This window comes from Chenopodium album, chromosome 2 (assembly GCF_948465745.1).
Source record: "Chenopodium album chromosome 2, dcCheAlbu1.1, whole genome shotgun sequence".
Taxonomy (NCBI): Eukaryota; Viridiplantae; Streptophyta; class Magnoliopsida; order Caryophyllales; family Amaranthaceae; genus Chenopodium; species Chenopodium album.
The window spans coordinates 37658820-37681149 of NC_137835.1; positions in this window are offsets into that span (position 1 = coordinate 37658820).

The following is a 22330-nucleotide window of genomic DNA, read 5'->3' on the forward strand; positions in this document are numbered from 1 at the left end:
TACACTTGTATAAATATTTGTTACGTTGAATGAGAAGACAGAGAATTGGTGCCTAATTTGACAGAAACCGAGCGTCGAAAGTCGAGTAAAAAATAATAAAAGATGAGACGGCAATAACGTAATAAATCAACAATGACCAAAATACCCCTAGCATTGGAACCCCGAATGCAAAGGGGTTACCGAAGCTAGCAGCCCGCACCAAGTGCGAGGCTTGCTAGCAAGCTGCTGCTATCAGCCTACACTTAGTGTGTGGCGTGCTGGCGCGCTGCAGCTAGCAGCCCGCACTAGGTGCATGGGGCGATAGCAGCAGCCCTCGGCAGCAGCAGCCCGCACACATGTGCGTGAACGGGATGGCCGAGAGAAATGGGGAAGCTGACGAGAGGTGGAACTAAGTCGTTGAAACTAATCCTCCCTCGGTCAAACTAAATTTATAAACACTTAAAAAACCTATATACTAGTATAGAGGCAAGTCAAGGATCGAACCCAAAGGAACGGTAATGTTCAAGTGCTCTCAATTATGTGCCTAAGCTAGGTCAAAGACAAAGATAAAGAGAGAGAAATAACAACTAACAAACAAAGAAACAAAACAAATAAAGCACTAGGAACGGGGATCAACAAATAATCATGACAATTGTAGCAACTCGGAAACAATATGCAAATCAATGGTTGTGAAGACAAATGGAAAGCTCATCAAAAGAGTCAACAAGCTATCTCCTAGAGGTCAAACTAGCCCCAAATACGAGAGACTCTAACTAGGAGCATCACTAATCAAACTCAATCAACAATTGCAATTCCTAAATCAATGGTCCGTATCATTAGAAACTACAATGCAATCTAGCATAATTCTCAAGGCCTAATCGAATTACAAACATGCAAACTTCCATTAATCACTTTAATCTCAACAACTAATCAACACAATCCCCAAATTAAGCACAATTAATCAATCATACAAGTTTCACCCAATTCTTAGAAAACAACTACACTAACATCATCATCTAATCAACAAACAACTAAAGAAATCAACAATCAACAATCTATGAAGAACAATTACACTAATCAACAATCAAACATCAAAATCAAACCAACAAATATGAAATCAACAAAGCAATAAAATGAGATAGAGTTAAGAATGCTCATTGATAGTAGAGAAGATCTTCAACACAATTGTCACCATTGAATCTTCAATCTCTCAATCACCATTGAAATTCCTCACTTTCTCTCTCTAAAATCTACTCCTAAACTAACCCTAAAACTAGAGAGATAAGCTCTCAACTAAGCTAAGAATATGATATAAAATTGGATTTTAATCTAATTCTAATTGTTTTTTCTCTCTAACCCAAAAAATAAAAGAGTAAAAGAAAAATAAAAGAAAAGAAAATGAAATAAAAATAAAAGTAAATAAGAAAAGAAAAGTAAAAAGGAATAAAAAGAAAAGAAAATGAAATAAAAATAAAAGTAAATAAGAAAAGAAAAGTAAAAAGGAATAAAAAGAAAAGAAATAATCCCCAAAAATAACGAAGTCAGTGGACTTCGAATTTTGCTGCTCCAACAAGTGGGAATTAATCCCATGCTTAGCACAGCCATCACCCAAATCATAAACCATCACAACCGTTCGATCATCGAAATCAACGGCCCTAATTCATACCCAACTGTGTGCGGCCTTGATGTAAGGTTACGCGCCGCGGTGAATGCGAGCACGACCGCGTTAAGTGAGGTTCGAATCGAGCTTGTTTGCGTGACTCTGAGTGCGGTTGCCGGAACAGGGGAGCTGCTTTGGTGGTTGAAATTGGTTGCTTGTTTGGTGGCGCAATTATTGCCGGATAAGGTGGTGAAGGTGGCTGGTTTGTGCGGTGGTGGTTGAGGGAAATTGGAGGCTGGTTTGGAGGAGATGCGGCCGCAAGGAAAACAGGGGAAGGTGCAGTTTGCTGGTGGTGTTAATTACGGCTGGAGTAGGGGGGAGCAGCTGCAGTTATGGCGGGCTGAAGTTGCGTGAAGTTATTGTTATTGTAGCTGTTGGGTGGTGCGAAGGGTGGCTGCAGTGAGGCAGCAACTGATTGCGGCTGGTGGTGTTGGAGGGGTGTTGCGAGTGGGCTGCTCGGGTTGTTGCGCTGCTGCTTGGTGTGAGTTGGCAGTGAGCTGGCGTTGGTGGCTGATTTTTGGGTGATAATTGCGGTTGTTGTTGGAATTGTTACTGCTGTTGCGTGGTGGAATAGGGGAACAGGGAAAGCAAGGGAGATTAGGTGAGTGGTGAGGTTGGTGGGCACGAGCATCATCCTCACAGCATGCTCATGATGAACACAAAAGTAGGCGGTCTCTAAACACCATGATTGTTGGTTCAACACTACCCGGCTTGAGAGCGCGGCTATGCAAGCGCAAGAAGTTAAACTTGGAAAATCCACCTACAAAATAGAAATGAAACCAAAGATAAAATGAAATAAAATAAACTCAAAATTAAAAAACAAAACTAAGAGAAATAAAATGAAAATGAAAAGAATAAAAGAAAGAAAACTATATAAAATGAAAAGAAAATAAAGGAAAGAAAATGAAATGAAAATAAAATAAAATGAAAACTAAAATAAAATGAAAACTAAATATATATAATCTAAAATAAATGAAAAGCAACTAAAATAACGAAAATAGAACAAATAAAGGAGAAAATACTAGAAAACCATCAAAATGCACAAAAGTCATAAAACAAGAGAGGAAAGGTAAAATAGAGAGAAAAGGCATAAAACTAAACATTTATTGAGAAAGAAAGCTATGAAAAGAAGGTAAAACAGATTTAAATGCTCATCAAATGGGTGCTATTTATGACACCATCAGAAGCATGTAAGGAACTTTAAGTGTGAGCGACATGTGGCACAAGGAGAGGAAGAGAGTGGGGAGCAAGTTTGGTCCAACCCTCTCCAAGTGGTTTTCACTTCCTTTCACATGTATTGATGATACTTGTTGATTTATTAGTAGTTTGCTTATTTATTTTATTTTAGCTTTAAAATAAAATGTGGAATTCTCATAGTCCCACATTGATGGGAGAGAATTCATACTCTCATCATTCTCTATAAATACCTAAGTTGGGATTTTGGGAATGACACTTGAATAGGAGTTTAATAGGGCAATGCCATTGCAAAAACCCTTGAACTCATATAATACTCGAACTTTGGTCGGGCCTTGCTAACCCCGAGGCAACAGACCTTAAAGTCGGTAGTCGTTTTGCGGGTGGATCTCCGTTGGAGGCCTTCGTGTTTTTGGGGCTAGCTTTCAAGTAAGAGCCCAATCGGTTGGGCGAAGCACGCGACAAAGGTATATTTCCTATTTTACCCTTTGCGATTATTTTATGCATTAGTGATATTAATTATTGCGAGCGTGATCCTTGGCTCGGGTTTTTTCCGCGGTGAGTCGGACTCACCAAACCCTAACATACCTCGCATACCTAAAACGGTAGAATTTCTTTACTTGCTTTTAATCTTTATGCGTTAGCTAAAACGAGTTAACTGGAGCGCCGAACCAATTGAGAATAGACATTTCTTGATTTGAAGCAAATACGATAGTTAGTGAGCTTACTGGTTTGCCGGATAGTTAGAGTGTTCGTCCACTCCATGTATAAAGAGTGACGTGCAATATCGCATGTATTTAGGCACGTGCCCTTAGTCCTAAGACACGTGTTTTCATCTTATGGACAAAACTGCTGAGAGAGTTGCCGATTTTCTTCTCTCTTACTGGATTTTGATATATGCCTCTAGTCCTAAGACATGTATTTTTATCTTGTGAACACTGAATACTGCGTTTTGACAAGCGAGTGTCAACGACTTTATTCATGTGTTAGGCTATGAATGCCGAAACACCTCCCCATTTATCATCTTTTTTAACTTGTTAAAATCAGGCTAAAGTTTCAATGACATATTAAGGGACTTTAGACCAATGATGCCATAATTGAGAGGATATCATCCCCTTTAATCCTTTTTTACCGATTTCTTTTCATGACTTGACATCACCTAGAACCGCCTTTGCTTGTAAAAGCGTTCTACCTTTGCAAAGGATCAATTTAGGTTCTTTAGCATGTTTAGACTGTAAAGTGCATTTTCTAGCCTTAATAGCTACTTGTCTCAAAAACATAGCGAATCAAGGATTGTTTCAACATCTTAATATTTCTGAAAGATTCTCTATTCTTAGGGAACTTCGCAAAATTAGTCTCATATTTATTAGCTTGAATACTTTGATCCTCGTCTTTCTAGACTCGATTAAATTGGGGGCTAACTATAGTCATCTACTTTTGGCCTCGCGTCCCTACAGGAAGTGCTATGACGATAAATAAAACCATTTTCGTGTTGGATCAACGTGAAGAATACTTATGGATAAGTGATTAAATCACAAGAACACAAAAATGACTAGCCTAACCCAAAAAACATAAGGTCCAATTAACTAAGCCAGATCATAATTATGACTAATTTAGAGGCGCCTAGGTTAAAAATCAATGCTTCCGCAGAAGAATCCGCGCGACTTAAGCAGATGCGCGCAACACGTAGCGTAACTGCTAGTGATGCGCTTTGGGAAGATTCAGAATTTCATAAAAATATAAAAACAATAATAGCGCGCACAAGATCATCATCTGTGTTGCCCATAGCAGCGCATCTTAATCACTTGCGCTGGGCTGTCGCACGTAACCCATTATGATGCACGCGACACCTGCTGCGGCCGAATGCTTAAAATCCTAAGCGCGCCCATTCTTTACAAATAGAGGCTTAATGCGAGGCTCAAACAGACAAAAATTAACCTAAAACTCTGTCGGAAACTTTGTGAACTTGTATGCTACCAAACCCTCTTATCCTAAACACTCACCCCTTTAATACTTATTACTACAGTGGAGGTTATCGAACAGGAAGGAATCCATAGGTGTTCTAAACGCAGATCTAGCAAAGAGAAGTGGTACAATCCCGAGCACTTAGATCAATAACCATTATTTTCTTGTTTAAAATAACTTTAATTAATTAATTAGTGTTGTTTGATCACTTTAAACGAACCTTTAATTAATCAATTCCACATAGTATATTGTGTTAAATAAAGAAAATAATTGAATAATTAATTGTTGATTGACCACTTAAGCCAAGGCGAATCTTGTTTATTATGTTCTTTACATGAATATTAATTAATAAAGAATAACGACTTTCGCAATGTAATTCCTACATGATTGATGCGTATAAATAAAATCAACTAACTTAGTTTTTAGGTATCATGTTGCATATATTGTTTGGGGATGAAATTGTGAAAATTGAAGAGCTAATAGAGGCCATACTAGGGCTAGGATATCGATTCCCCCCTATAGGGAACGTTATCTTGGTACCCTCGCTCCCGAACTCATTTTTGGTTCATGTAGACCAAATTGGGCATGGGTAAACTTACAATTCGTGCTAAATATCCCTTGAACTCTACTTGGGAGAAAGGCATGAACGAGGTTTATGAGTTTTTTTAAAACTCATTGGCGACTCCTACTTGTTTCTTATAAAAAAACGTAATGAAAGAATCAATTCTAATTCAATGTCCTCTTAATATTAAGGAATTCAAATCCTAATACACCCTAATAAGTTTAAAGTCCTAGGCTTTTAAAGGGCTAGGGGCATTTAAGGAGAAAGGTCCCCTACGATGGGAAGACCCTCCTTACAGGCATTTTCACCTACTTCATACTTTGACTCAAGATGAACGTCAGTGTACCTTATTATGAAAGGATCAAAACGAAACCTTCAAACACATACAATTATATTAAGCTCACTAATCTTCTTGTTTAAATAAAAATCTGAAATCCTTCAGAGTAGCATGCAAATTCTGATTTAACCATCCTAACAGTAAGTGGATAAATAGGACCCTTAATACTGATATTTGGAGTGGGGTCAACAATTTTCTCGAGAAATTTTGGTGTTAATTCCCCAATGTGTTGTTTTTTATACTTGGCATTACCACTGTAAAGTTTCTTTAATACATTGATGAGTGTCATTTATGGCACTCATTTGTTCTCTTTTAGGATAATTTTAGATTGCTTTGGTAGCTCTTTCCGTTCCTTTCTCTTTAGTTTTGCTCTTTATTTCTTCAATTTACTTTTTACTTAGTTGATTTTCCTTTTTTATGCATTTCTTGGTTTATTTTGTTATTTTTCCTTTTATTTGCTTGTTTTCTTTCATTTTTCAGGTTAAGGTCGTCATCCAAAGATTCATGAGGCCCATTTCCAAGTTTGGCATTGATTAGGATGCCCAATGTTCTCCATTTGAAGCTCAAGCATGGAGAAGTGCAAGTTCCCAAAGACCTCAAGCCGTGGGTGCACAATTTCTAGTGTTAAACCCACAAACATGGAGTTTTGAAATTACAAGGTCCCGTGTTTATCAAGATCATTGAGTGGAACGCACGAGGAACATCAACATGATGGTGAAGAGGGCTACCCTGTTCCCAAGCGCGGGCGCGCCTGTCTGGGTCTCTTTTCCGTACCCAGATTTGCGCGGCCGCGATCCCCCCTTATAGTCAGGGCGCCTGTACGAGTCTCTTTGTTAGTTTTTCTATATTTAGATTTTCCCTCTATTCTTAGAGGAGAGTTCAATTTTTAGAAATTAGTTTAGAATTAGGTTAGATTTTTTTTAGAGAGAAACTCTAGTTTGTGGAGAGAGGAGTTCTTGATTGATGATTGAAGATTGATGATTCCAAGTGTTTTCTCCATTGAATTAAAGCAAGTTTGTAAGGATTTCTTTATTTTAATGCAATCTTAGTTTTGGTCTCAATTTCTTTGTTAGTTGTTTAAATTGATTGATTTTTGAATTGGTTTTATCTTGATTAATATGATGATGATGATGAATTTATTGGTTAGCTTAGTTATGATATTGATTTCCATGAATACTAAGTAGTTTTCTTGCTAAGGGGATGGTGAAGCATATATGAGTAATGGATATATGCTATTTGGGGGAAATTGATGGAGTTGATGTTGTGATTAAATTGGTTGATTGATTATGTGCATGTGTGTGTTTAATTTAGGAGTGATCAACCTAGTTACTCGCACTATATTGCATTGTAAGTTCACATTGATAGGGAAAATTGATTTGGGGCTTACATTTGTTGATTGAGTAGGTTTGCAAGTTTCCTAGCTAGAGTCTCTCGTAGTTGGCGCTAGTTTGACCTCTAGGAGATTAGCCTACCATACTCTCTTGATTGCTTAATAGATTTTCCCTCGCAACACTCGACTTTGTTATCTCCAATCCCAATTAGTTGAATTCATTGCGAGTTTATGTGGATACATACCCTAGTGCTTGATAAATTTGATTTCATTTCAATTGTTTGATTGTTTAGAATAGACACACCTTACTTCATCACTTCGAAATAGGATAACTTAGCATTAGCATTCACCTCCCATTCCTAGTGGTTCGACCCTCGACTTACTCCTATGCTAGGTATAAGGGTGTGTTGAGAGATTAAAATTATGTTTGACGATATTTTTTTCTATAAATAGGGGTCGTATCTCCCCGTTTTCATTCATTCACAATCAATATTCACAACCTTCTCTCTCTATTCTCTCTCTCTATTGTTTTTCTAAACCCTCTTAAATTCCACATTCATTAGTTCTAGACACACCTAGCCAAGTTCGAAGTTGCCTTCGACCTAGACGTGAAAGGTTTATAATTTCTGAGGGTTTGGTCCAAATCTCTATTTCAATTATTTAATTTAATTGTTTAATTATTATTTTCCTTGAAGTTACTAACTCGTGTATTTTGTTATTAGAAAGAGATACGAGGCATTTAAGTAAGTAATTTAATTATTATTTTGATATAGAAAGCATGCCTTGATTATTTTAATTCATGGTATCATGTTAGGATGCTTTTATTGCTTCCTAATATCATGTTTAGGGTAATAACTAATATTTCTAATGTCATGTATGTTTCTAGTATCATGTTTAGGATGCTTCCTATTTATTTCTAATATCATGTTAGTATTATGTTAGCGATAAAGCTTTAATCTTTAATGTTTAGTGACATGATAGGATTTGTTATTAATCTTGTTAGAATCATGGCTAGGATCTTGCTAATATCATTTTGCTTTATTGAGAATATTGTTAACATGATTATTATGATGATTGTTATTATAATGCTTGATATTTATTATTGTTATTGCTTGATCACGCCTCTCTTGCATGTTTAAAGGGAATTTGTACTTGTAATCACACTTAATAAGAAAATTAATAATCTAGTTTGGGCTAATATGATTATAATTCAAGTGATCGCCAATAATAGATTTGTTTGTGCATTAATATTCAACCAACATAGATTAAATAGGTTTAGGGTTAATCTATTATTGCATGTTAGTCAGAAAGCGCACATGAATACAAGAAGAATAAAGTAGAGGCCTATTATTAGGGTAGGTTCAATCTCTTTTAGGTTGGATTTGTACCTTCATCCCCGAATATCCAGTCATGGTTCCAGACCACTATGGAGTTAGCAACCTCATGGATCGTGAAGGGGTGTAACCTTCACCTTGTGAACGGTTTACAAGTTCCTAAAACTTGTTGGTGACTCTTTTGCTTTAGCTTCCTTCCCTTTGACACCACTATGCTTAAGTGTATAATCACAATAGGGCTCAAGTGTGGGATGCTTGAAATATTCCCTACAGTTTTTTGGTGACTCCACTGGGGAGGATTTCTATTTTAATTCCTGAAATTTATTTTTGCAATAATTTAGAATGAGTGGATGAGACTCGAAAAGTTCTAAGTATTTCATGTGCGTAATTTTGATTAACATTATTGGCATAAGCATAAAAAGGTCTACATTGGAAAGACCATCTGTAATGCGTCAAAAACATAGGATTTTTACACGTAGGAAATTAGGGAAATATCTTTCACAACTAAAGTCGAAATAATGATGCGAAAAACTGGAAAATTCAAGAACATAAAGTTACCGAGGCATGTAGAAATTAGCGCTGAGAAAACAGCGCCATCACCAAGCGATGACACTGTCGCCTGGTGATAATAATTTTCGTATGGCGACAATGCCATCGTTTGGCGACAGGCGTTGTTGTCTCGCGCTAGACTCTTCCAATACCGAGCCAGAAATCTACCTTCTTGTTTCGACTAATTTCTAGTACTGTTTACTCGGTTTTACTTTCTGATTGAGTTTTTCCTTTTTTTCTGCAACCCATATGTGTTCTACATATGTCCATAACCCTCTTGGAATTCACGCTCCATCTACCCAATCGAACGATCCTGGCAATGAAAGGTCCATCCGAGTTTGTTGAATTCACCAAACCATGGAAGTGAGTTTAGCTCGCGGGGTCCCATCTACTCGCGCCAACCCTTCCAAAGGTAAGGCTTCCGCGCGGTGCATCCAGACTCATAACCATGGACCCTCCTTGACTAGCCCATATCCTGAACTTTAGAGAACTAGATCCATGGTTAGGTTGCAAACTCATTGCATCATATTGTGACTATTTGACTACTTGTGCATTATTTGTTAGTGCATAACCTATATGTGTTTCCACTTACCTTTTGTTTGACTAGTGAATGAGTCTAAATAAACTAATTAATGAATAAAGGACTTTGATTAATTAATTAATTAATTAATTTAAATGATTAAAGTCTAAATAATTAAATTGATCGAACTTGACTTAGTACAACTTTAGGCTTGTCCCTTTAGAGTAAAATACTGGAAATAGTCCCAGACCAATGTTCCAGCAATGGCGCAGAGGTTTGGACTGTAGCGCCACGCGCTAGTGATAGCGCCAGGCGACAATGTTGTCGTCTGGTGCTGGTCATTAGCGTTTGGCGACAGTCCATGTTTTTTCTCAAGTCCTCACGACGAGTCTAATTAATCAGTTTGCTTAATCAGTTTAATCAGTTTATTAATGACAGTAGTCATGTTTTTAATTAAGTCTAGGCACATAGTCCCATGGTCTCACACAAGAGTCAAAGCATGTCACTCACACTCACTATTAAAGCACACACCCAGTATGTATGTCACACTTTGACCATGTCTAGAGAGTCTTGTATGCGCGTGTTTTCCATCATTTTTTAGGGGGGTAAGTAAAATATTAATCCTCCAATTAAACCATACTTGTTTGAAACTCGTTTGAACCCTTATTTGATCCAAAAAACACACCTTATTTTTGCTTTTTTGTTTTTTTAAAAACCAATAAAGTTGAAGTCAATTTGAGTCAAGTCATTAAAATAAGTAAATGATTTACTTTACAGCGCTTGGTCAAGAAAGGAAGGACGATTAATCAAGGACAACATCTTTGGTCAAGTATTACTTTTTGACAAACCAATTAGTCGGAAAAGAAAAGCTAAGAAGATAATGGCGTCTCAAGAAGAAGTCAACAAACTTAGGAAGGATGTGGCCAACTTAACTGAATTGATGAAGACTATGGCTCTTCAAATTAATAACCCTGTGAAGCAACAACAAATGGAGCCCATGCAAGAAAACTTGAGCAAACTCTCTAATGACTATAGATTCCAGGGCATTAGCTTACAAGGGGTCCAGTGGACAAGGAGCTTCTTCCGCAGAAGTTCAACGCCAATGACATCCCTAGGTTCAAGAGAAATTAACCGACAATCCTTATTTCCACCTAATGGCTTTCGAGACCATAATGAATATCAAGGGGATAGATAGGAAAGTCTTTCATTCATTATTTTCTCTATCTCTTGAAACCGTTTGTCAACAATGGTTCTTTTCCCTTAACAAAGAGAAAACCTCTACTTGGGATGCTATTGTAAACGTTTCATTGATAGGTATAAATGTAATATTCAAGTTGAAACCAATCATAGGGAACTTGAGATACTTAAACAAAAAGAATGAAGGTTTTACTTCTTTCTTTAATAAGTGGAAGGAAACCTCTGCTAAGATGATTGAGGTGCTACTGAAAAAGAGTCTGTGAGATTGTTCATAAAAAATCTCCAGCAAAAGTATTCGAAACATCTCAAGTACCAAAGCAACTTGAATACTATCAAGGCCGTTTATGACATTGGAATTAATATTGAAGATGACCTTGCAAAGCAAAAAACTGCTAACACTAACTCCAACAGTGGCTGAAAAGGAAAGAAGAACAACAATCCTTCTTCTTCCAAAACCACCCACTCAAAAAATGTTAGCACCATTAATCTGAATGAAGTCCTCGCCATGAATAATCAAGGACAAAAAAAACCATTTAGGAGAAACTTTACTCCTATTGGTATGAGTTATGACACCACATTTGACTGTTTTCATAAAAAAGGTCTTATAACTCCTATTGGACCATACGGCGATCCACCAGTCGAAAGGAGAACGGCTAATTGGAATCCCAATGCTCACTGCAAATACCATCAAGGTAGGGGGCATCTTACTGAGAATTGCTAAAATCTAAAGGAAGTTATCCAAGACTTAATTGATAGCAATAAACTCCCAGTGCCTCTTGCAAGCAAGAAGCCAAGTATCAACAATGCACCACTTTCTAACTCCTTGGCTATTTCTGATGAGAAAAATTGTGTTGACCCCTCATCTTTAATCAAACCAGTCGAAGAAATTAATGCCATTAAAGAAGAAGAGGAAATCTTTTTCGATTCCATGAGTAATTGGGCCCCAATTCAACAACCGGCCACTAAAGAAGACGTTTTGCTCTTCATATATACAATGGGGAAAACAATAGACATGTGTAGAAGAGTTCTTGAAGCACGAAGTTAAAATAAAATAAACATGTCAATAAAGAGGTGACACCTATGGATACTACTAAGAGGAAGCCATTTTCTAGCACTAAATCCTATACTCTAATTGGGACCACATATGCAAATATGTTCAAAATACTCTCCAAGAGTGGCAAGATCAAACCTCTCGAACCGAGACCATTTGAATCACTAAAAAGGATAGATAAATTCTAATGTCCATATCATCAATCAGGGGGACACACTATAGAACATTGTATTAAATTCAAGGATTTAATTCAGAAACTGATTGATAATAAAAAAATTAGTCCAAATTCCACAAGAGAAAGATGCTACCATCAATAGAGTTTGGGATAGTGATGATGAGGACGTCTACCTCAAGGATATGGAGGAAACCCCACTCTCCACAATATATCTAGTGGACGACATTTAGAATGGAAAAGATTCACCCATAGACGTTCTCACAAGATCCGAGAGAATGCAACCTCCCTATAGGCGTCGTTCGAAGTGCGCCTACGTTAAAGCATGTGTGAATATGCTTGGCACTCATAGGAAGTGGGAATTGACATTACACGATTAGGGACAAGGAAAGTAGGGAGCCGCCAACAAGTTTTTAAAGAACTTGTAAATCGTTCACGGATCATTATAAAGCAACCACGAGAAAGGGACAACTTTAGGCAACAACGATTGGCCCGTGAAGGTTACACCTCATTCATAATCCATGAGATTACTAACTCCATATGGTTCGGAACCACGAAAGGAGGATCGGGGATGATGGTATGAAGTGAGTCATGGAGTCACATTCGCCCGTATTGGCCTCTACTCGATTCTTAATGTGAAAAGTGATTCATGCAATCTCAAAGGCATGCAAACAAAGATTAAATTTGCTCCAAATTAAGCTAAATTGGTTGAATATTAATGCAACCTATAATTCTAAAACATTGTGATCACTTCAATTTAATAACAAGATTAAAAAGGAACCTAAACCAGTCGTCCAAATTATCTTATTAGGCGTGATTTTCAGTTACATATTCCCTTTAAACATGCAGTATGGTGATCAATAAATATAATAAAATAAACATTAATATTAGAAGCAATTCAACAATAATAACGTTAGTCAAATCAAATATAAAATAACCTAATCATGATACTAGCAATATTAAAATAAAATAAGAGTAATTAAATTAATTAATTACTCACATTCCGCGTGTTCCTTAAAATTGCTACATCGTGAATAAATTGTTAGTAATTTCAATAAAAAAAATATAAATCAAATGAAAATTAAATTAAATAAATGTAGAGTTGATTTGGTCCAAAGCCTCAGTTATTTGTACCTTTCACACCTTGGTTCAAGGACGGAATCTCGAGTGTCGTATAGACTCCTTGGAGTGCTTAAGGGAAGAATGATGTAATTAGAAATATAGGTTTAAGGCTTAGAATATAAGAGATAGAGAGAAGAGAATGATTTTTGGTGTAAAAAAGAGGAAGAGAGAATGATTTGATGCCCCGAACTGTAGAAAGGAGGGGGGTATTTATAGGGAAAATGAGCAGAGGGAACACACGGAACCCTAAAAAGATAAAAAAAAACCCTAAAAAATAATGTAGCGACACGGCAAAACATGCCGCAACACGGCAAAGATTGTTGTGACACGGGGGAAATTAGTGTGACGCGGGAAAAAATTGGAGTGACGCGGGACAGAAAATAGGCTACGAAAGATAAAACACGTGAAGGATTTACGCGGAGAAAATACGAGAAAATTTGTTGACACGGCACATGTACCATGACACGGCAGTATCCACCGCGGCACGGTACAGTACATGGTGTCACGGTAAAAAGTGTGTGAGAAAACGCGGAAAATACACTGAAAAGGCACCGTGACACGGTGAGAAATACCGTGTCACAGCAACAGGTACCGTGCCATGGTGGATTTTTGATATGTCCATTTTATATAGTAATTTACCCCCGTCCCTTGGTCATAATTAGTAGTGTTTTTGGCTCTTTCGAGCCACTTTTATTACTAATTTGTGTTTTCTAGTGTTTTCGTAGTCTTTGTTGAGTTTTGTAGGAAATTGCGCCTTTGGAGCATTTTCTCGGGTTTTTCATGGAGCGACTACGGGAATTAGAAGAGCACGACCATCTTTGAAGCCCAAGGCCGGTTAGAGTCATCGAACCGGTGATTAAGGGCTCGGTAATCGTGATTCCGAGGTATTTGGACCGAGTATTCAAGACCCGAAGAGGAAATCCGGATTGGGCCGAGAAATCAAGCCCGATCGAAGTCCGAGCCTCAAAGTGAAGCAAGGGCCCGATCGGGCAAGGATTAGCACGATCGGGCGCGGCATGCTTGGTGCTGGTGCGTGGCCTATAGCGCGCCCGATCGTGCGAGCGTCTAGCACGATCGGGCGACGCTGCTGAGAGGGAGCGCAAGGAAAAAGGCGGGCCCCCGCCCGATCGGGCACGTGTTTTCTCAAGACCTGATTAGTTAGTTTTAATTTTCGTTTTAGGGAACGTTTAAGTACGAATTTTGTACGTAATTTTTTATTACCTTCTTTCTTAGACTTTCTCTCTCTACTTAGAATATTTTCTCTCTCTTAAATTTTCTCTCAACTTTTGTTCTTAATTACTTCCATTAATCCAGTTTCCTTTTGGTAACAATTTCTTCTCTTTTAATTTCAGCTATTTTACTTACTTCTTTGATTATGCTTTGTTTTATTTATTTGATTAGTTTAGCTATGATTATGTGTGAGTAGTTTCATTCTAGGGTTTATGGGGATCCATAATTAATATGAAGGGATAATTTGTTATTATTGATTATTGGTATTGCATGATAATTTCTTATTGAATTGTTTTAATTCTTTGCAATTAGATTATGAATCGAGCAGATGTAATTTGATTGTGAATGTTTAGCAATATTGAATTGATGAATCGAGCAGATGTTAATTTAATATTAAAGGCTATTTTCAATAGGAACTTAGATCTAGTAAATTGCGAGAGCCTGTTAGATCTATGTTGATTAATAAATTGCGAGAGCCTGTTAATCATGTTATTCGTGCAACGCTAGTTATCAATTACTTCATTTTATCCCGGAATATTAATTATTGGTGAACCTGTGACCCTAGGCTTCCTTATTATTGTTTCTCTTCTCCCTAAACTTATTCTTTGTAGTATAGAATTTATTCCGAAAAATATTGGTTACTTAGATAGTTTAGATTATAATAAATAATTAGGAGTAAAAAGACTTGTTTCCCTGTGGAGTTCGACCCTACTTCCCTATCTACTTTAGTTAGAGGACTTAGGAATTATTTTTTATTAGGGGATACGACTTTACCCTGTCAATTTTCACACGGAAAAAACATGATAATATCACCGTGACACATTGTAAATTACCGTGTCACGGCACCAGGCACCGTGCCACGTCAGATTTTGTCGTGACATGGTGCTTTTACATTATGTGCGGTAATTCTAGTTTTTTTATGCGTTTTTTAAATCATGATAACTTTTGATCCGCAAATTGAAATAAGGCATATAATATATCATTGGAAAGATTATCAAGTCTAATTTTTAACCCAATTATAGTCAGTTCAAAATAATTTTTATATTTTATTATATGGCCATTTTAGTAGAAGGGTGTCGGTTTTGGGCCGAGTTTAGTATTTTGCTCATATCTTCTTCGTTTGAAATCGGAATTGGGCTTATGATATATGGTTGGAAAGCTTATTTCAAGGCCTATCTAACCAATTAATAATTGGATCAAAACTATTAGGCCACAAAATCAGTTTCTCTCGGTTTTGTGATGTGGACACGAAAAGAGGAAAACAAGTTACTGTTTAGGGAAATGAGCTAGGAAATGGATTGATTTATGAAATGTATTGAATGGAAATATGGATTAATCACTCCAAAGATTAAATACTCAACCCGATCAATAATGGCGGTGAAAGGTTGTTCATCATTGGGTTTTGTTTTTGGGGAGACATTTTTTGGTGTCTACACTCCCATTACCGTGCAACAACCTATTCCTGCTACTCAGCAAGTTCCCATACCCATCATAGAAGACAACGATGTTGTCAAACAACTAAAGAAGACTAAATTTGAGATGAATGTATAGAAACTTTTAGCTACATCCCATCAACATAGGGTGGCAGTGATGAATGCTTTAGATAAAATACGAATAGATTCTGAAACCACTCCTGAGGGGTTGGCTAACTTTCTCACGAGTGATCTTCCTAATCCAATCAATTTGATCACCTTTTCTGAAAAGGATGTACCTCTAAAGGGTGGCAAACACAACACACAACAAAGCCTTAAATCTCACAGTAATATACAAGAGGATGAATGTCCCAATGACTCTTGTAGATAATGGATCAGCAATTAATGTTTGTCCACTTCAAACTGCGAGGATGTTGGGAATAAGGGATGAAGACTTGTCTCCATCTACACAGGGAATAAGAGCCTATGACAACACTTGCCTCCAAGCTCTTAGAACCATCACCATGAATGTAACGGCGAGAGTCATAAAACATGCTACTACTTTTCAAGTGGTAGACATTAAAGCATCCTTTAACTTATTATTGGGACGCCCTTGGCCTCATGACCTAATGGTCTTCCCTTCATCCCTTCATCAACAAGTGAAGGCTATTGTTGAAGGAATCCCTATTACAATCGATTCTTTACCATGCTTTACGTAAAAGCTCCCATAGACAGGATTGTCATTTTATTGTACTGACTTTACAAATGCCACGTTCTTTTCTTTCTTTTTGGCGTCCACAGCAAAAAGGAAGGCGTAGCGTACAGCTTAAAATTGTATGGCGTAAGTGTTGCGCAAAATTTCACCTTTTCCCTACTTAACGTGATCTACCTCTCGTAACTAAAAGGTAGAACATCTTTACTTTAGGCGTTAGATAAATGATTCATCTGGCGCGCCGAACCATTCGAGAACAGACACTTCTCGATTGGAAGCAAATACGGTAGTAAGTGAGCTTACTGGCTTACCGGACAGTTAGGGTGTCCGTCCACCCCTTGTATAAAGAAAGCAAATATGGTAGTTAGTGCACTTACTGACATGCCGGACAGTTAAGGTGTCTGTCCACCCCATGTATAAAGAGCGACGTATGATGTTGCATCCATTTAGGCACGTGCCCCCAGTCCTGAGACACGTGTTTTCATCTTGTGGACAAAATTTCTGAGAGAGTTGCCAATTTTCTTCTCTCTCATTGGACTTGGATATATGGCTCCAGTCCTAAGACATGTATTTCTATCTTGTGGACATTGAGTACTGCGTTTTGACAAGCAAGTGTCAAGCACTTTATTTGCATGTTAGGCTACGAATGCTAAAACACACCTTTTATCTTCTTTATAACTTGTTAAAAACAGGCTAAAGTTTCAATGACATATTGAGGGACTTTAGACCAACGATGACATGAATAAGAGGACATCATCCCCTTTACTTCTTTTTAAACCAATTTCTTCTCATGACTTGACATCACCCAGAACACCTTTATTTGTAAAAGCGTTCTACAATTGCAAAGGATCAATATAGAATCTTTAGCACTTTAAGGCTTTCAAAATACTTTTTTCTAACCTTAATAGCTATTTGTCTCGAACACTTAGCGAATCAAGGATCGTTCCGACATCCTTAAACATTTCTGAAAGATTCTCTATTCTTTGAGAACTTTGCAGAATAAGTCTCGGACTTATTTTTTTTTACTGCTTTGATCCTCGTCTATTCTAAACTTAATCTAAGTGGGGGCTAAATGTAGACATCTACTTTTGGCCTCCTGTCCCAAAAGGAAGTGCAATGACGATAAATAAAACCATCTTTGTGTTGGATCAACGTGAAGAACACTTATGGATAACTGATTGAATCACAAGAACATAGAATTGACTAGCCTAACACAAAAACAAATGCATTAAGGTCCGATCAACTAAGCCCGATCATGATTTGGCTTAAGCCCGAGCTTAAAACCTAAAAATGACGGATTTAAAGGCGCCTAGGTTAAAAATCAATATTGCAGTAGAGAAATCCGCGCGCATCTCAATGAGTCACGTTGGCATAGCGCGCACAACTCACAAGGTTGCGCGCATCACCCAGCGCAACTACTAGTGATGCACTTTCGGAAGATTCAGAAATTCATAAAAATATAAAATCCAATCTTACCATAATACTGCGCGCAAGAGTATCAGTTGCGCTGCCCATAGTAGTGCAACCAATTTGCGCAACCCATTCAGATGCGCACGACCCCTGCTGCGGAAAAATGTTCAAAACCCTAAACCTACTCATTCCCTATAAATAGAGGCTTAATATGAGGCTTAAATAGACATAAATTAACCTAAAACTCTGGCAAAAACTTTGTGAACACTAATAAAAATTAAGGTTTTTGCGACCGCCACAAACGGTCGTAAAAATAACAAAAATAAAGCGGTGGTCGTTATTCCCTTAGTCGCAAAAAAACAAAATTACGACCAGTTGACGGTCGCAATTGTATTACGACCATTTCTTATATTTTCAATGACCGGTACCAAAACGGTCGAAAATAAAACTAGTTGCGACAGGTATTTCAGCGGTCGCAAAAATTGCCATTTGCGACGGCTTTAGGCAATCGCAAAAAGTTTTTAGGAGAATAAAAAAAATAAAAATAAAAGCTGCACCCACCCTAAACAACCCTAGCCCACCATGTCGCCCACCCAAACCACCCTTAACCCAAAAAAATAGATCCAAAAATTAACCAACAAATTAATCAAAATCAAACTAAAATTAACAAAAACCAAATCAAAATTCTAAGTTAACAAATAAATATCAACAAAATATGAACAAATATCATGATAATTCGAAAAAAATAAGACAAAATTCACGAAAATTCGAGCAAAATCAACAAAAACTTAAAAACAAACAGAAAATAAACGAAACCCAAACAAAAATTCAAACAAAAATCGAAAAAAAAAACATACAATTCATATGAATATAGACATAAAAATTCGAAACTAATAAAAATCAAACCCAAAAACAAAGAAATTCGGATCTTCATGAAATCAAACCCAATAACAAAGAAATTAAAATTTTCATAAAAACAAAGAAATTCGAAACTAAAAATCAAACTTAAAACTCAAACAAAAATCGAAAAAAATCAAACTTAACCAAATAAACAAGGAATTTCAATAAGATAACAAAATAAATCCATGAAAATCAAAAATAAACCAAAATAAACAAAATTTTCAAACAAAACAGCATACCTTATCCAATAATTCTTCCTCTTTAGGTTTATACTGTCAAATTTGACCATAAAAACTCCAGATCTCGAATTTTTATGGTCGAATTTGACCATGAAAACCACAATTTGTTTGATGACGAAAATCCACACGCCACAATTTGTTTGATGATGAAAATCTTAAGAAAAAGCAAGAATGCAGAAGAATATGAGAGAAAAAATGGAGAAAATCAGAAGAATGAGAAAGCAAAGAGAAGAAGAAGGAGAAAAGAAAGAGAAAGAGAAAGGAAAGAGAAGGAGATGGAGAGGCGTGAGAAAGGAAAGAGAAGAGAGAGATAAAGAGAGAGGAAATGCGGCGTGTAGTTATTAGGGTTAGGGTCCGTATATTTTATACCCAATTTTCCAAAAAAAAAAAAAATTACTCTACTGCAACGGCTAAAGGCGGTCGCAAATCTGCGACCAGTCTATGGTCGGACGCAATTTTTAAAATTTGCGACGGCTAAAGGCGGTCGCAAATCTGCGACTGGTATATAGTCGGTCGCAATTAATGACATTTACGACCGTTTCTCTGACGGTCGCAGATTATGACATTTACGACCGTTTCTCTGACGGTCGCAGATTATGACATTTACGACCATCTCTTTGATGGTCGCAGATTATGACATTTACGACCGTCTTTGACGGTCGCAAACGATTTATTTTGATTTAGAATTATTGTTAATTGTTCAAACATCTTAGCGACCGTCTAAAAGGTTAAAAACGGTCGCAAATTTGCGACCATTATCAAAGCAGTCGTAATATTGCGACTGCATAAAAAACGGTGATGAGTGACATTTATGTCACTCTTAGGGAGTAGTTTTAGAGCTATTTTCGTGTTTATTTTCCCTTATTTTCCTTTTATTCTCTTGTTTTCTCTTTAATAAAGTTTCTAGTTTATTTTGGTAATTTTGGAGCATTTTAGTTTATTTTCTTTATTTTATTATTTTAGTTTATTTTTGTATTTTATTTTACTTTATTTGTTTGTATAATTTTTGTTTTATTTTTATTAGTTTAGTTTTATGTCTCTTATTTTCTATTTCATTTTATTTATTTCTATTTTATTTATTTTATTTTATTTGTCTTGGTTTTGTTTTATTTCGTCCTTTATTTATTTTCATTTTATTTTATTCTTTTTTATTTGTCCCAATCCTTTCTTGGTTTTGTGTGTAGGTGTTCGGGTTTCGTGTCAAGTGAGTTTGGGTTTCAATTTGAGTCAAATGCCACCTTTCCCCTTTCACCACCGCACAACAACACCAGAACAACCCCTTAATTTCAGCCACCACCAGCCTCCAATCTACCACCAAACACCACCAATTTCACCCCCGCAACCAACACCACCACACAGCAGCCGTAACAATCACACGCACATCTCCACCTTTAGCCACCCAAATCGGCACACACGTCAGCCCACCAAAACCAATCAACATCCCCTGCTCCTTTTACTTCCACTCACACACACCTGACCACCACCACCACCACCTTCACGCGCAGCCGCAACAACAACCCAGCCTTTCCCCTGCTCACTCACCCTCACAATACCGCGCAACCCACAACAACAACCCCTGCACCACCGTCCACCATCACCCACCAATTTCACTCCAGCTCTCAGCGCAACTCCAATTCACCGCAGCCACTTCCACTCACACACACCCAACAACCAGAACCCCCTGCTGCCACCAGTCCACCACAATTACTCACCCGATTCCGCTATTTTCACCCAAAAGTCAGAGCAAATCACAAATTGATCGGGTTCGAGCAAACCGTTGAGGGTTCGGTCGAAGTACGAGTCAGAGACTTTCAAATATGGTAGTTAGTGCACTTACTGACATGCCGGACAGTTAAGGTGTCTGTCCACCCCATGTATAAAGAGCGACGTATGATGTTGCATCCATTTAGGCACGTGCCCCCAGTCCTGAGACACGTGTTTTCATCTTGTGGACAAAATTTCTGAGAGAGTTGCCAATTTTCTTCTCTCTCATTGGACTTGGATATATGGCTCCAGTCCTAAGACATGTATTTCTATCTTGTGGACATTGAGTACTGCGTTTTGACAAGCAAGTGTCAAGCACTTTATTTGCATGTTAGGCTACGAATGCTAAAACACACCTTTTATCTTCTTTATAACTTGTTAAAAACAGGCTAAAGTTTCAATGACATATTGAGGGACTTTAGACCAACGATGACATGAATAAGAGGACATCATCCCCTTTACTTCTTTTTAAACCAATTTCTTCTCATGACTTGACATCACCCAGAACACCTTTATTTGTAAAAGCGTTCTACAATTGCAAAGGATCAATATAGAATCTTTAGCACTTTAAGGCTTTCAAAATACTTTTTTCTAACCTTAATAGCTATTTGTCTCGAACACTTAGCGAATCAAGGATCGTTCCGACATCCTTAAACATTTCTGAAAGATTCTCTATTCTTTGAGAACTTTGCAGAATAAGTCTCGGACTTATTTTTTTTTACTGCTTTGATCCTCGTCTATTCTAAACTTAATCTAAGTGGGGGCTAAATGTAGACATCTACTTTTGGCCTCCTGTCCCAAAAGGAAGTGCAATGACGATAAATAAAACCATCTTTGTGTTGGATCAACGTGAAGAACACTTATGGATAACTGATTGAATCACAAGAACATAGAATTGACTAGCCTAACACAAAAACAAATGCATTAAGGTCCGATCAACTAAGCCCGATCATGATTTGGCTTAAGCCCGAGCTTAAAACCTAAAAATGACGGATTTAAAGGCGCCTAGGTTAAAAATCAATATTGCAGTAGAGAAATCCGCGCGCATCTCAATGAGTCACGTTGGCATAGCGCGCACAACTCACAAGGTTGCGCGCATCACCCAGCGCAACTACTAGTGATGCACTTTCGGAAGATTCAGAAATTCATAAAAATATAAAATCCAATCTTACCATAATACTGCGCGCAAGAGTATCAGTTGCGCTGCCCATAGTAGTGCAACCAATTTGCGCAACCCATTCAGATGCGCACGACCCCTGCTGCGGAAAAATGTTCAAAACCCTAAACCTACTCATTCCCTATAAATAGAGGCTTAATATGAGGCTTAAATAGACATAAATTAACCTAAAACTCTGGCAAAAACTTTGTGAACACTAATAAAAATTAAGGTTTTTGCGACCGCCACAAACGGTCGTAAAAATAACAAAAATAAAGCGGTGGTCGTTATTCCCTTAGTCGCAAAAAAACAAAATTACGACCAGTTGACGGTCGCAATTGTATTACGACCATTTCTTATATTTTCAATGACCGGTACCAAAACGGTCGAAAATAAAACTAGTTGCGACAGGTATTTCAGCGGTCGCAAAAATTGCCATTTGCGACGGCTTTAGGCAATCGCAAAAAGTTTTTAGGAGAATAAAAAAAATAAAAATAAAAGCTGCACCCACCCTAAACAACCCTAGCCCACCATG